Source organism: Dama dama, chromosome 5, assembly GCF_033118175.1.
Source record: "Dama dama isolate Ldn47 chromosome 5, ASM3311817v1, whole genome shotgun sequence".
NCBI classification, from domain to species: domain Eukaryota; kingdom Metazoa; phylum Chordata; class Mammalia; order Artiodactyla; family Cervidae; genus Dama; species Dama dama.
This window is the reverse complement of record NC_083685.1, coordinates 2,197,128-2,209,562: the sequence shown is the minus strand read 5'-3', so window position 1 is coordinate 2,209,562 and position 12,435 is coordinate 2,197,128. Positions and strand designations below refer to the sequence as shown.

The 12,435-nt window shown below is 46.0% G+C and overlaps 1 gene segment (V, D, J or C); it reads left to right on the top strand.

Annotated features, from left to right (window-relative positions):
* Window positions 1-12,435, top strand: part of LOC133056298 (immunoglobulin lambda-1 light chain-like) — a 228,975-nt gene that overhangs the window by 29,777 nt on the left and 186,763 nt on the right.

Sequence of the window (12,435 nt, the reverse complement as noted above, 5' to 3'; positions counted from 1 at the left end):
CTTCCTCCCCATTCAGACTGAGAAGCTGGCGAGACGGCCACTGGCTTTGATGCTGGGGTCCTGAGATTTGCAGGTTGCAACGTGCAGGTGGGATCTGGACTCACGTGTCCCATCTTTCTTTTTGAAGATGAGTCCCTTGTCACTCTGTTCAAAATGTTAGAAATGACTGGCTTTGAACTTGAAACACTCTGACAAAGAGGGTTTCAGCATCCTCATTGATGAGCTCCACTCCAGCAATGACCTCAGCATCGTCACCGTCCTCATCTCTGGATTTGGACCCTCCGGTTTTTTTCTCGGGTTGCGGTGGTGCTTGCGCTTCCTCACACGGGAAGAGATGGGCCATTTTGCAACCACTTCTGGCTTCAAGTGGCCCCTTCTTCTTGTGCTTTTTCCACCTAAAGGCACCACAGGACAAGGTCATCCCCTCCGATCTCAGGTGTCACTCTCTGTGGTTTCAGTTAACCCTCAGTTGTTCACCGAAAAGATTAAATGGAAAATTCCAGAAATAAATAACTCATAAGTTTTAAATTGCATGTCATTCTGAGGAGTGTGATTGGACGCTCTCACTGTTCTGCTTCCTCCTGCCCAGAATGTGAATCGCTCCTTAGTCCTGCACATCCCACATGTTTGTCACTCGGTTACCACGATGACTATTGAGGTGTCACAGGGCTTGTGTCCAAGTCACCCTTATTTTACTCAATAATGGCCCCAGAGCATAAGTGGAGTGATGCTGGCAATTTAGATATGCCAGAGAGAGTCCATTAAGGGCTACCTTTAAGTGAAAAGATAGAAGTTCTCAATTTGACATAAAAAGAGAAAAAATTGTATGCTGAGGTTGCAAAGATCTGTGGTGAATATGAAGGAGTGAAAAGAAATCTGAGTTAGTTTTGCTGTCAAACCTCAAACTGCAAAAGTTATGGCCACGGAGCGTAGTAAGTTAGGGTGAAAAAAAAAAATCACTGAATTAGTACAGTAATATTTTTTACATAGAGACTACAGTCACAAAACTTTTACAAAAGTATATTGTTATAATTGTTCTATGTTATTATTACACATTCCCTGGTGGCTCAGATGATAAAGTGTCTGCCTACAATTCGGGAGACCCAGGTTCGATCCCTGGGTGTCAGGAAGATCCTCTGGAGAAGGAAATGGCAACCCACTCCAGAATTCTTGCCTGGGAAATCCTATGGACAGAGGAGCATAGTAGGCTGCAGTCCATGGGGTCGCAAAGAGTCGGACGACTGAGTGACTTCACTTTCACTTTCCTGTTATTATTAGTTGCCAATCTCTTACTGTGCTTTTATAAAATAAACTGCATCAGAGGTATGTTTGTATAGAAAAAACATTGTGTATATAGAGTCTGATACTACGTGAGGTTACAGGTGTCCACTGGGGGTGCCCCTCACTCCCTCCACTCTGTGAGTCCAGAAGGCACCAGACTCTATACATGGATCCAAAATATATTTTTTTTAATTCCAGAAAGTTCTAATAGCAAAACTTGAACCTGTCTCATGCTGGCAACTATATGTATATATATATAGCATTTACACTGTACTTGAAACTATTTACACAGCATCAACATTGTATTAGGTATTATAAGGAATGTGGAGATGATTTAAAGCATGTGGGGGCATCTCCTTAAGTTACATGCAAAGACTACACCATTTTATATAAGGGACTTGAGCATCCATGGGTTTTGGTATCTGCAGGTGCAGGGTTCCTGGATCCAGTCTCCCAAGGATACCGAGGAGGGAGGACGGTGCCCTCTCAGGACTTCTGCTGCTCCCCCCTTGGATGCTGTCTCAAGTACCGCAACCCAGCTCCTGACCTGCTTCTGGTCCACAGTTTCTCTACCAGGCTTCCCTAACCATGATGTCAGAAATCACCAGCCCCCACCAACTTACATGCCATATTCACCTCCAAAGCTATTGGGTTGCCGTATTTTTGTTTCTAGAACATGTGGCATCTGTCAGCGCTACATGTCTGCTGCATAAATAAACAGTAACTGTTATTGATACAGTCATTTATCTGTACCACAGGCTCGAACCCACTAATTCCTGGCTACCCAGGTACTTACACTTGATCTTAGCCAAAAGGCTGAGAAGTGATTTTTCCAAGCATTTAATGAAATCCAAATCTTAGTGATTTAAAACTATCATGAAAGGGAGAAAATCAGCCAGTATGTAGCTGGATGCTGACAGGGGCAGTGGTGGTCATTGAAATAAAAGGTTTGTAACACAATTTCTCTCCATATAATACATTTGTTGATAGCTTCCATGCCATTAACACATTTCACTGACATTAAGGGACATTCTAAAGTTTACATTTGACCATTTCTGATACCAGATCACATTTCATCAGTAGCATATCATAGTTTGTTTGGCTGTGTGTAAATGGTGGCCCTAGCAGTAAAGAACCCTCTTGCCAAAGCAAAAGATGTAAGAGACGCAGGTTCCATCTCTGGGTCAGGAAGACCCCCTGGAGGAGGGCATGGCAATCCACTCCAGTATTCCTGCCTGAAGAATCCTATGGCCTGAGGAGCCTGGTGGGCTACAGTCCAAAGGATTGTAAAGAGTCAAATATGACTGAAGCAATTGAGCACACACGCATACATATGTATATAAAGATATAAAATTTTATAGTGGTATGAAAAATAATGCTGTGGGACTTCCCTGGTGATCCAGTATTTAAGCCTTCTCACTTCCACTCCAGGGGGCATGGGTTCAATCCCTGGTCAGGGACCTATGATCCCACATGCCACAAAGTGTGGCCAAAAAAAAAAAAAAGGAATAATATTGTATCTTACAGCTGATGTCATCTTAGATTTAATGAAAATTTCTATTTTTCATAAGCAGAATCCAGCCTACTAAATTCACGTTACAAGTCACTAATGGGATGCTAGCTGCATTAATAGGCAAATGGTTTAGACAGGCATTGACAAATCGGCTTTCCTCCTGTTTGTTTGATTTTTTCTTCCAACCAGCAAGCTAAGAATGATTTTTATGTTTCATTTTTTTTTAACTTTTAAAAATATGTTTAATATTTTTACATTTTTTTTTAATTTTGGGGGAAACAAAGGAATGTTTTGTGACACGTGAAAATTATATGATATCTAAATTTCAGTGTCACAAATAAAATTTTATTGGAACACAGCTGTGATCATTTGCTGCTGCCCGAGGCTGTTTCACACTGCTATAGCAGAGACCGCCCTTAATGCCTGGTTACTCTCTAGCCCTTTACAGAGAAATTTTGCAGACTAACGGCTGCGGAGAACAAAATGAAGCATTCCAAACCCCATGGCTCACCAGCTCCTGAAGTCCAGTTGACTCAGTTCAGCTCAGCACTTCCCACTCTCAGCCCCAGTGGAGGGCGAAGCTGGAGTGTCTTTGTCTCCTCGTCCCAGAGAGATTTCTCTCGAAATACCAGCACCACTTCCTGTGTCCTGTGTCTGTGGAACTCCTACCTGGCTCTCCAAAGCCTTTTCTCAGTGAGGCTGGATCAGGAGATTCCAAGCCTTTTAAAGCCCATTATAATCCAATCCATAGTATCCAAACTGGGCTCCAATCAGGTTTCTGAACCAGTTTTTCCCCACAGGATCTTTCAACTAGAAACCTTTCTACCAAATTGCTAGAGAGAGGAAAGAATGTGGGTGGGGCTTTAGGGCCTCGCCCAGGGATCTGTTTTCCAGGTCTCAGTGTGGTGAGAGTCCCCACTTCCCTCTCTGGCATCCAGAGGCCCACCACCTTATCTCCAATTTATCTGCATCTGTAGTTATTTGGGGGTCAATAGCTTAAGGGCTGGAGAAGGCAATGGCACCCCACTCCAGTACTCTTGCCTGGAAAATCCCATGGGCAGAGGAGCCTGGTGGGCTGCAGTCCATGGGGTTGCTAAGAGTCAGGCACAACTAAGCGACTTCACTTTCACTTTTTACTTTCATGCATTGGAGAAGGAAATGACAACCCACTCCAGTGTTCTTGCCTGGAGAATCCCAGGGACGGGGGAGCCTGGTGGGCTGCCGTCTATGGGGTCGCACAGAGTCGGACACGACTGAAGTGACTTAGCAGTAGCAGCAGCAGCTTAAGGGCAGGTGAGGGTGATCCACACAGCTATTCCAGCAGAGCTCGGGCTGAGGTCAGGAACCTAAAAAGGCAAGGGTCCTTTTCCAATGCCAGAAAATTCTCCAGCTGCAAACAGCAAACCCCTGTTCTCCTCTGGGGGCGGTGGGGGGGTGGGGGTGAGGGGGGTAGAGGGGCGGGGTGAGGAGGGCAGGAAGCAAGCTTACTCCCAGGTGATCTGCACTTGAAGACTCAGCACCCACTGGATTCCCAGGGTCCTCACTGTGGATCTTCATGCTGAACCCCAGGAGCTTTTTCTAGGCAGGGGCTCATGCTTTCTTAAACCATGTCAGGGTGTCAGGCCACACCCTGGTCCCCCTCCCTCTCCCTTCCTCCCTCACTCCCCCTCTTCTCTCTCCTTCCCCTTTGCACCACCTAGATTATATCTCAAGCTTTCCCTCCCACTGCCTTTATAGCCCTCTGCACACAGGTTCTTAGCAGGAGGGAGGGTTTCAGACAAGAAATATGTGTATTTCCATTCTTTATAAGGTAACAGAGTCACTGAATTAGAACAAAAATGAAGTTCACTAATGAACATGATCTCAAGTGCTTTAACCAGATACAACATTAAAAATACCTTTCTCATCAAATCAGCATGTGTCCACCTTAAATTTACACAATATATGTCAATTAAATCTCAATGAAGCTGGAAAAAAAAACTGACCATTGAAAAGAGCTCATTATATACTCTTTTAAGGCGGTTGATGGTGAGTGCTGTGCCTAGTCACTCAGTCGTGTCTGACTCTTTGCAACCCCATGGACTGTAGCCAGCCAGGCTCCTCTATCCATGGAATTCTTCAGGCAAAAATATGGGAGTGGGTTGCCACGTCCTTCTCCAATGTTGGTGAGTATCACAACCCAAGGCTAGGGACTTCCCTGGTGGTCCAGTGGTTGAATATCTGCCTTCCAATGAAGGGAACGTGGGTTTGATCCGTGGTTGGGGAACTAAGATCCCACATGCCGCAGGGCAGTAGAACCAATGATGGATCCTGCATGCCACAACGAAGACCCAAGGCAGCCAAATAAGTAAATAAAAATAAGTATTTTTTTTAACTCTATGCTATTTACATTCTTCTGGATATATTTGAAAGCATGATATTAACAGTTTTATTTATTTATGGCCACACCATGAGACTTCCTGCAGGATCCTAGTTTCCTGACCAGGGACTGAACCCAGGTCACCAGAGTGAAAGCATTGAGCACTAATCACTGGTTTGCCAGGGGATTCCTAGTTTTATTTATTTAAAAGGTTTATTTTTACTGTATGCCAAAAGCTACATCCTTTCCAGTGTTTACACTTACGACAAAAACATTTTGGATGTAAATTTTTAAATGTTTGCAAAAACTTAGGGGAAAGGAAGGAAAATTTTGACAACTTCTTTATGCTTCTAGGCTTCCCTGATGGCTCAGACAGTAAAGAATCTGCCTGCAGTGCAGGAGACCGGTGTTTGATCCCTGGATCGGGAAGATCTCCTGGAGAAGGGAATGGCTATCCACTCCAGTATTCTTGCCTGGAGAATTCCATGGACAGAGGAGCCTGGGAGGCTACTATCCATGGGTTTACAAAGAGTCGAACACAACTGGATGACTAACACTTTCACTTTCATATGCTTCTAAAGATTGCTCAAATCTCAGAATCACCTGACCATTGTTAAAAATAGAGATTCCAGGGCTGCATATCACACCTAAGACACTCAAATTGTCAGAGGAGGGGGCCTGGGAATCTGAAAGTTCAATGTCTGCCTCACTTGATTCTGAAGTGAAGGGTATCTCAGGGTGTGAAACCCTCCAATACTTTGAGAAACATTGGTGGCTCCGCGGTAAAGAATCCACATGTTAATGCAGGAGACCTGGGTTCAATCTCTGGGTTGGAAAGATCCCCTGGAGGAAGAAATGGCAACCCACTCCAGTATTCTTGCCTGGGAAATCCCATGGACAGAGGAGCCTGACAGGCTACAGTCTATGGAGTCACAAAAGAGTGGGACACAACTTAGCAACTAAACCACAACAGTGAAAGTGAAAGTCGCTCAGTCGTGTCCGACCCTTCGCAACACCATGGACTATACAGCCCATGGAATCCTCCAGGCTAGAATACTGGAGTGGGTAGCCTTTCCCTTCTCCAGGGGATCTTCCCAACCCAGGGATCAAACCCAGGTCTTCCACATTGCAGGCAGATTCTTTACCAGCTGAGCCACAGGGAAGCCCAAACAACAATAAGAACATGTTTAAAATACCCAAGAATCTACTCCTTCAAGATAGCCTGAGGGTTGAGGGTGAGGAATTCATTTTTTCTTCATGTGACACACGGAGCACCTGTCTTGGGAGGAGCAGGTTATTGGCAACTCAAAAAACCAATCAGATGCTGTAGCGTGAGCTGGGAGCTTCATCCTCCCCACCACCCTTCAGAGATTCTAGGACGCCCACACGGTCTCTAGGGGCTTCTGGATGTCCTTGGTATTGAAGGAAGTTAGGGTATAAGCAGAGCCCAGAGATCTGGATCCAAACTTCTCAGTTTGGGCCACACTTTCAAATCTGGGCTGTGCCTCTTAACTCTCAGTGAATCTAAGGAACTGCCTACATGTCTTGTGCAAAAACACATTCTCGTCCAACAGTTGTGGGTGGGGCCTGAGAGTCTGAGTTTCTCACAAGCTCCAGGTGTTGCCCAGGCTGCTTAAGGTGTCCGTATTGAACAGTGAGTACTAGAGAGCTTTTGAAAAGTACTGGTGTCCTGGTGTCCTGGTTGATTCTGCCGATCTTACTCCACACCCACAGAATCAGTATCTCCAGGAATGGGACCAGGGAGTCTATGTTATTAAAGGTCTCAGATATTTCTAAGGAGCAGGTAGGGTGCAAATGTGCAGCCAGGCATATCAGCCTACCATCAACCCTGTTTTGGGCTTCATTGTGTCCTGCAAAATCCATATGTTGAGGGGACTTTCACAGTGGTCCAGTGGCTAAGACTCTGCACTCCCAGTGCAGGGAGCTGGGCTTCGATCCCTGATCAGGGAACTAGATCCCACATGCTGCCAGGAAGACCTAAGATCCCACATGCCACAACTAAGATCTGGTGCAGTCAAATAAATAAATTAATTTTAAAATATTATCTGTAGAAGTCCTAACCCCCAACGCTTTGGAATGTAACTGTATTTGGAGATAATACCTTTAACGGGGTGATTGAGTGAAAACGAGGTCACTGAGGGGAATTCCTCAGCAAGCCAGTGGTTAGGGCTCAGAGCTTTCACAGCCAAGGGCCCAAGTTCAATCCCTGGTCTGGAAACTAAGACCCAGAAGCGAAGCAGCACAGCCAGAAAAAAAAAAAGAGGAAATTAGGACACACAAGACATCAAGGATTCTTGGACATAAAGGGACGGGAGGACACGAGAATGCAGCTGTCTGCACGTCAAGGAGAGAGACCTCTGGAGACACCACACTGTCAACATCTTGATCCTGGACTTCTGTCATCCAGAACTGGGAGAGAACAATTTCCTGTTGTTTAAGTCTGTGGTGTTTCTGGGGGCCACCTTTGTCCTTTAACACGTTCTTTAGATCAGGAGTCCCTAGAGAGGGCTCACCTCAAGGACAGGTAGGCTGTATGCAGGTGATGACTCAGCTCCCAGGTGACTCAGGCCCATCAACAAACGCCCACCCACCCAGATTTTCCAGGACACAGCCTGCTCCTGTGGACCACTTCTTGCAGACCACTTCTTGCAGATCATTGCTGCTAAAGATCCCCACCCAACACTCTCTTTCTGGCCCCAACTTTTTTACTTCTCTCCTAGACTGTGAGGGACAGAACCTTGAGAACAGAGCAAGGCCTGTGCTCAAACCATCCTGGATGTGAAGTGGAGTATGTGTTTTAACAAAAAAAAAAAAGGAAGATAAACAAACCACAGCTGTCCAGCAGAACACACTGAAGCTTATCACCAGATGTACAGAAAAGCCTTCACATGTTAGGTTAGGAAGAAGCAGAGGACATGAGTTCAACCTCTTCTGCAGGGAAGGTTTCCAGGAAGGAGGTCAGCGTGCTTTCTGTAGATGGGTTGAGATCAGACGAACTTATTGGAAGGCATTTGGGTCTGTAGCCAGGAAAGGGATATGAGTGGGGAAGGGGTATGTCATCCTTCAGTTCTCTCTACCTCCAGAAGTTTCTATGATATGGGCCATGGTCACAGGGCTCCCACGGGTCAGGGAGAGAGGAATGTTTGGTGACTTCATCAAAGCCTGACCCATAAAAGGCTGCCTCTCAGCAGCCAACGTCAGACTTCTGGGCCGTCTGCCAGGCTCAAGATATGACCTACTGGTAGTCCTGGAGCGGTTAAGACTCTGCACTTTCACTGCTGAGGGCGTGGATTCCATCCTCAGTCGGGGAACTAAGATCCTGCAAGCTGCATTGGCTGGCCAACAAAAGAAACATAAAAATAGAAAGACAGACATGACCTGTTTCCACCTTTCCTTCCATGGACAACCCCAAAGCCAACTCTAGTCCTGGTTCATTGCTGTGGTCAAGGAGGAAGCTCCCTGGGGCTTGCAGCCGTGGAGCAACATGTGGTCAGCCTGAGTGTACACCAACAGGGCTGGGTATCTCACACCAACTGACAATCTGGTACCCAGGAGGAGATCAGGCTCTCGGGACACAGGCTGGTGCCTGCTGACCTACAGATCAGGGCTGTGTGAGAAGTGGACTCTACAATGTGGCCAGAAGGCACACCTTTCAAGAGGACACTAATCCAGGTGGCCAGCCTCTACCCACTTCCTCTGTCTCTAGGGGAGAGCTTGGAGCTTCCATTATTCTCACAAGCCTTTTCCTGTTCCACACTCCCTGGGACAGCTTTATCTTAAGAGATTGCTGTTGTTCATTTCCCCACTTGTATCTACAACACCATGGACTGCAGCGTGCCAGACCTCCCTGTCCCTCACCATCTCCTGAAGTTTGCCCAAGTTCATGTCCATTGCATTGGTGATACCATCCAGCCATCTCATTCTCTGACGCCCTCTTCTCCTTCTGCCCTCAATCTTGCCCAGCATCAGGGACTTTTCCAGTGAGTCAGCTGTTCACATCAGATGACCAATATAGTGGACCTTCAGCTTCAGCATCGATCCTTCTAACAAGTATTCAGGGTTGATCTCCCTTAAGATTGACTGGTTTGATCTCCTTGCTGTCCAAAGGACTTTCAGAAGTCTTCACCAGCACCACAACTCAAAGGCAAGAATTCTTTGGGGGCTCTGCCTTCTTTATGGTCCAGCTCTCACACCCATACGTGACCACTGGGAAGACCACAGCCTTGACTATACAGACCTTTGTCGGCAGAGTAACGTCTCTGCTTTTCAACACTCTGTCTAGGTTTGTCATAGCTTTCCTGCCAAGAAGCAACCGTCTTTTGATTTCATGGTTGCAATCACCATTGCAGTGATTGTACAGCTGAAGAAGAGGAAATCGGTCAGTACTTCCACATTTTCCCCTTCTATTTGCCATGGAGTAATGGGGCCAGATGCGATGATCTTAGTTTTTTGTTTTTTTTTTTTTTGTGACGATCTTAGTTTTTTTAATACTTAGTTTTAAGCCGGCTCTTTCACTCTCCTCCTTCATCCTCACCTAATCAGTGCAGAGCGTCTGGCTTCTTGCCACTTCTGCTCTCAGTTCTAATTCCCTGAGTGAGAAATCATAAAAGGATAGTTTCACAGCTTAAATGCGAGGGTGGGACAGAGAAGGACCAAAACATAATGGACAGTGACATTGAAAAACTCAACCAATGATGACTTGTACCATCTGCTTACCCACAGTATTAAAAGTGAAGTGAAAGTGTTAGTCAGTCCTGTCTGATTCTTTGTGACTCCATGTACTGTAGCCTGACAGGCTCCTCTATGGAATTCTCCAGGAAAGAATACTGGAGTGGGTAGCCACTCCCTTCTCCAGGAGATCGTCCCGAATCAGGGACCAAGCCGGAGTCTCCTGCATTGCAGGTGGATTCTTTACCATCTGAGCCACCGGGGAAGCTCAAATCAAGGTGATGTTAATTTCCAGGACATTCCTAGATCAAAATTTTGGCCATCCATGCCGGTCCCAGCTCCTTCGGTCACAAAACAGGGTATAGTTGGAGCCCTCCACTCTGAGGGGGTGCTGTTATTTTTAGTTGCTACATCTTCTCTGAATCTTAGAGGACTTGGTCTCAGCAAAGAGCTCTGAAGGGCAGAGAATAAGTTAAAAGCCTCAGTGCTGCCAGGTTGGCAGAGAACCAGGATATGGAGGAAATTTTTATCTTTACCATGTGGCTTAAGGTAAAAACTTAAGGATTAAGGTTTTTTTAAAAAAGTTACAGATCAATCACACCAAGGAGAAAAATGCCAAGTTACACTCAACCCTGAAATACTGAAATCGGAAGTGATTTCGATGATTGGGAATGGATTTCCGTCAGCCTTTGAATAAATAATCATGTAAGTTTTTATCAATGTAAAAACAAAATAAAACCTGTAGGGTATTAAGTGGCATAAAAGCACATTTAGGTTGTCTCTTAGAAACTGGAGGCTTCCCTGGAGGCTCAGATGGTAAAGAATCTGCCTGCCTGCTATCCAAAAGTCTATAAGCAATAAATGCTGGAGAGGGTGTGGAGAAAAGGGAACCCTCTTATACTGTTGGTGGGAATGCAAACTAGTACAGCCACTATGGAGAACAGTGTGGAGATTTCTTAAAAAACTGGAAATAGAACTGCCATATGACCCAGCAATCCCACTTCTGGGCATACACACTGAGGAAACCAGATCTGAAAGAGACACGTGCACCCCAATGTTCATCACAGCACTGTTTATAATAGCCAGGACATGAAGCAACCTAGATGCCCATCAGCAGACGAATGGATAAGGAAGCTGTGGTACATATACACCATGGAATATTACTCAGCCATTAAAAAGAATTCATTTGAATCAGTTCTAATGAGATGGATGAAACTGAAGCCCATTATACAAAGTAAGCCAGAAAGATAAAGAACATTACAGCATACTAACACATATATATGGAATTTAGAAAGATGGTAACGATAACCCTATAAGCAAAACAGAAAAAGAGACACAGAAATACAGAACAGACTTTTGGACTCTGTGGGAGAAGGCGAGGGTGGGATGTTTCGAGAGAACAGCATCGAAACATGTATATTATCTATAGTGAAACAGATCAGCAGCCCAGGTTGGATGCATGAGACAAGTGCTCGGGCCTGGTGCACTGGGAAGACCCAGAGGAATTGGGTGGAGAGGGAGGTGTGAGGGGGGATCAGGATGGGGAATACATGTAAATCCATGGGTGATTCATGTCAATGTATGACAAAACCCACTACAATATTGTAATTAGCCTCCAACTAATAAAAATAAATTAAAAAAAAAAAAAAGAATCTGTCTGCAACCCGAGTTCAATCCCTGGGTTGGGAAGATCTCCTGGAAAAGGGCAACAGCTACCCACTGCAGTATTCTCACCTGTAGAATTCCATGGGCAGTGAAGCCTGGCAAGGCTATATAGTCCATGGGGTCCCAGAGAGTCAGATACAGCTGAGCAGTGGGAACGTGTGCACAGCCTGGTGGGTCCGAGGCTCCAGATGGTCTCCATGCGCAGAGAAGCCTGGCAGGCTACAGTCCATGGGGTCCCAGAGTCAGATATGACTAAGAAGTGGGAAGGTGGGCATGGGCTGGTGGGTCCCAGAGGCTCCAGATGGTCCGCTGGTGAATATCCCCCAGGACTCCGGGCCCGACTTTGCACAGTGAACCCGTCTTGGCACTGCCCAGGGTCCGAGATGGAGGCTTTGCATTTGCTGGATACACTGGGGAAAATGCTCGAGTCCAGGGCCTGGGTGGGGTTAGCAGCGAGGGTCCCTTGGAAGAAGGTTCCCTCCAGCGGTGCTCACTCCTGGACACTTAGTTCGTTCCAGGCCCTGAGGACACACCTTGTGTATGATGACAGACTGAACAGCCTCAGAAATAAGTGAGGAGGTGGATGCCCTGGAAATGAGAGCCACAGGGAGTGGGTAAGAAATGGTGCCCTGAACTCCTGTAACCGATCCTTGTCCATCAGAGAGCATCTAGGCCCCACTCACGCTCAGGCTCTTTTATTAACCACTAACAGGAGAGTCATGAGTTTAAAGGGGAGAATCATGGTCAGAGATCACAGACAACACCAAATGATTGACACTGAAGTTCCCTTTATTTCTTTGTAACAATCCAACACAGGGGTAATGACCCCTTCAACCTCCCAAGCCCAAATTCCCCCTCCAAAATTCAGATTCACACTTCTAACTTTGTAGGAACACATCTCTCCCCACATCCCACCAACCCCTCCCCC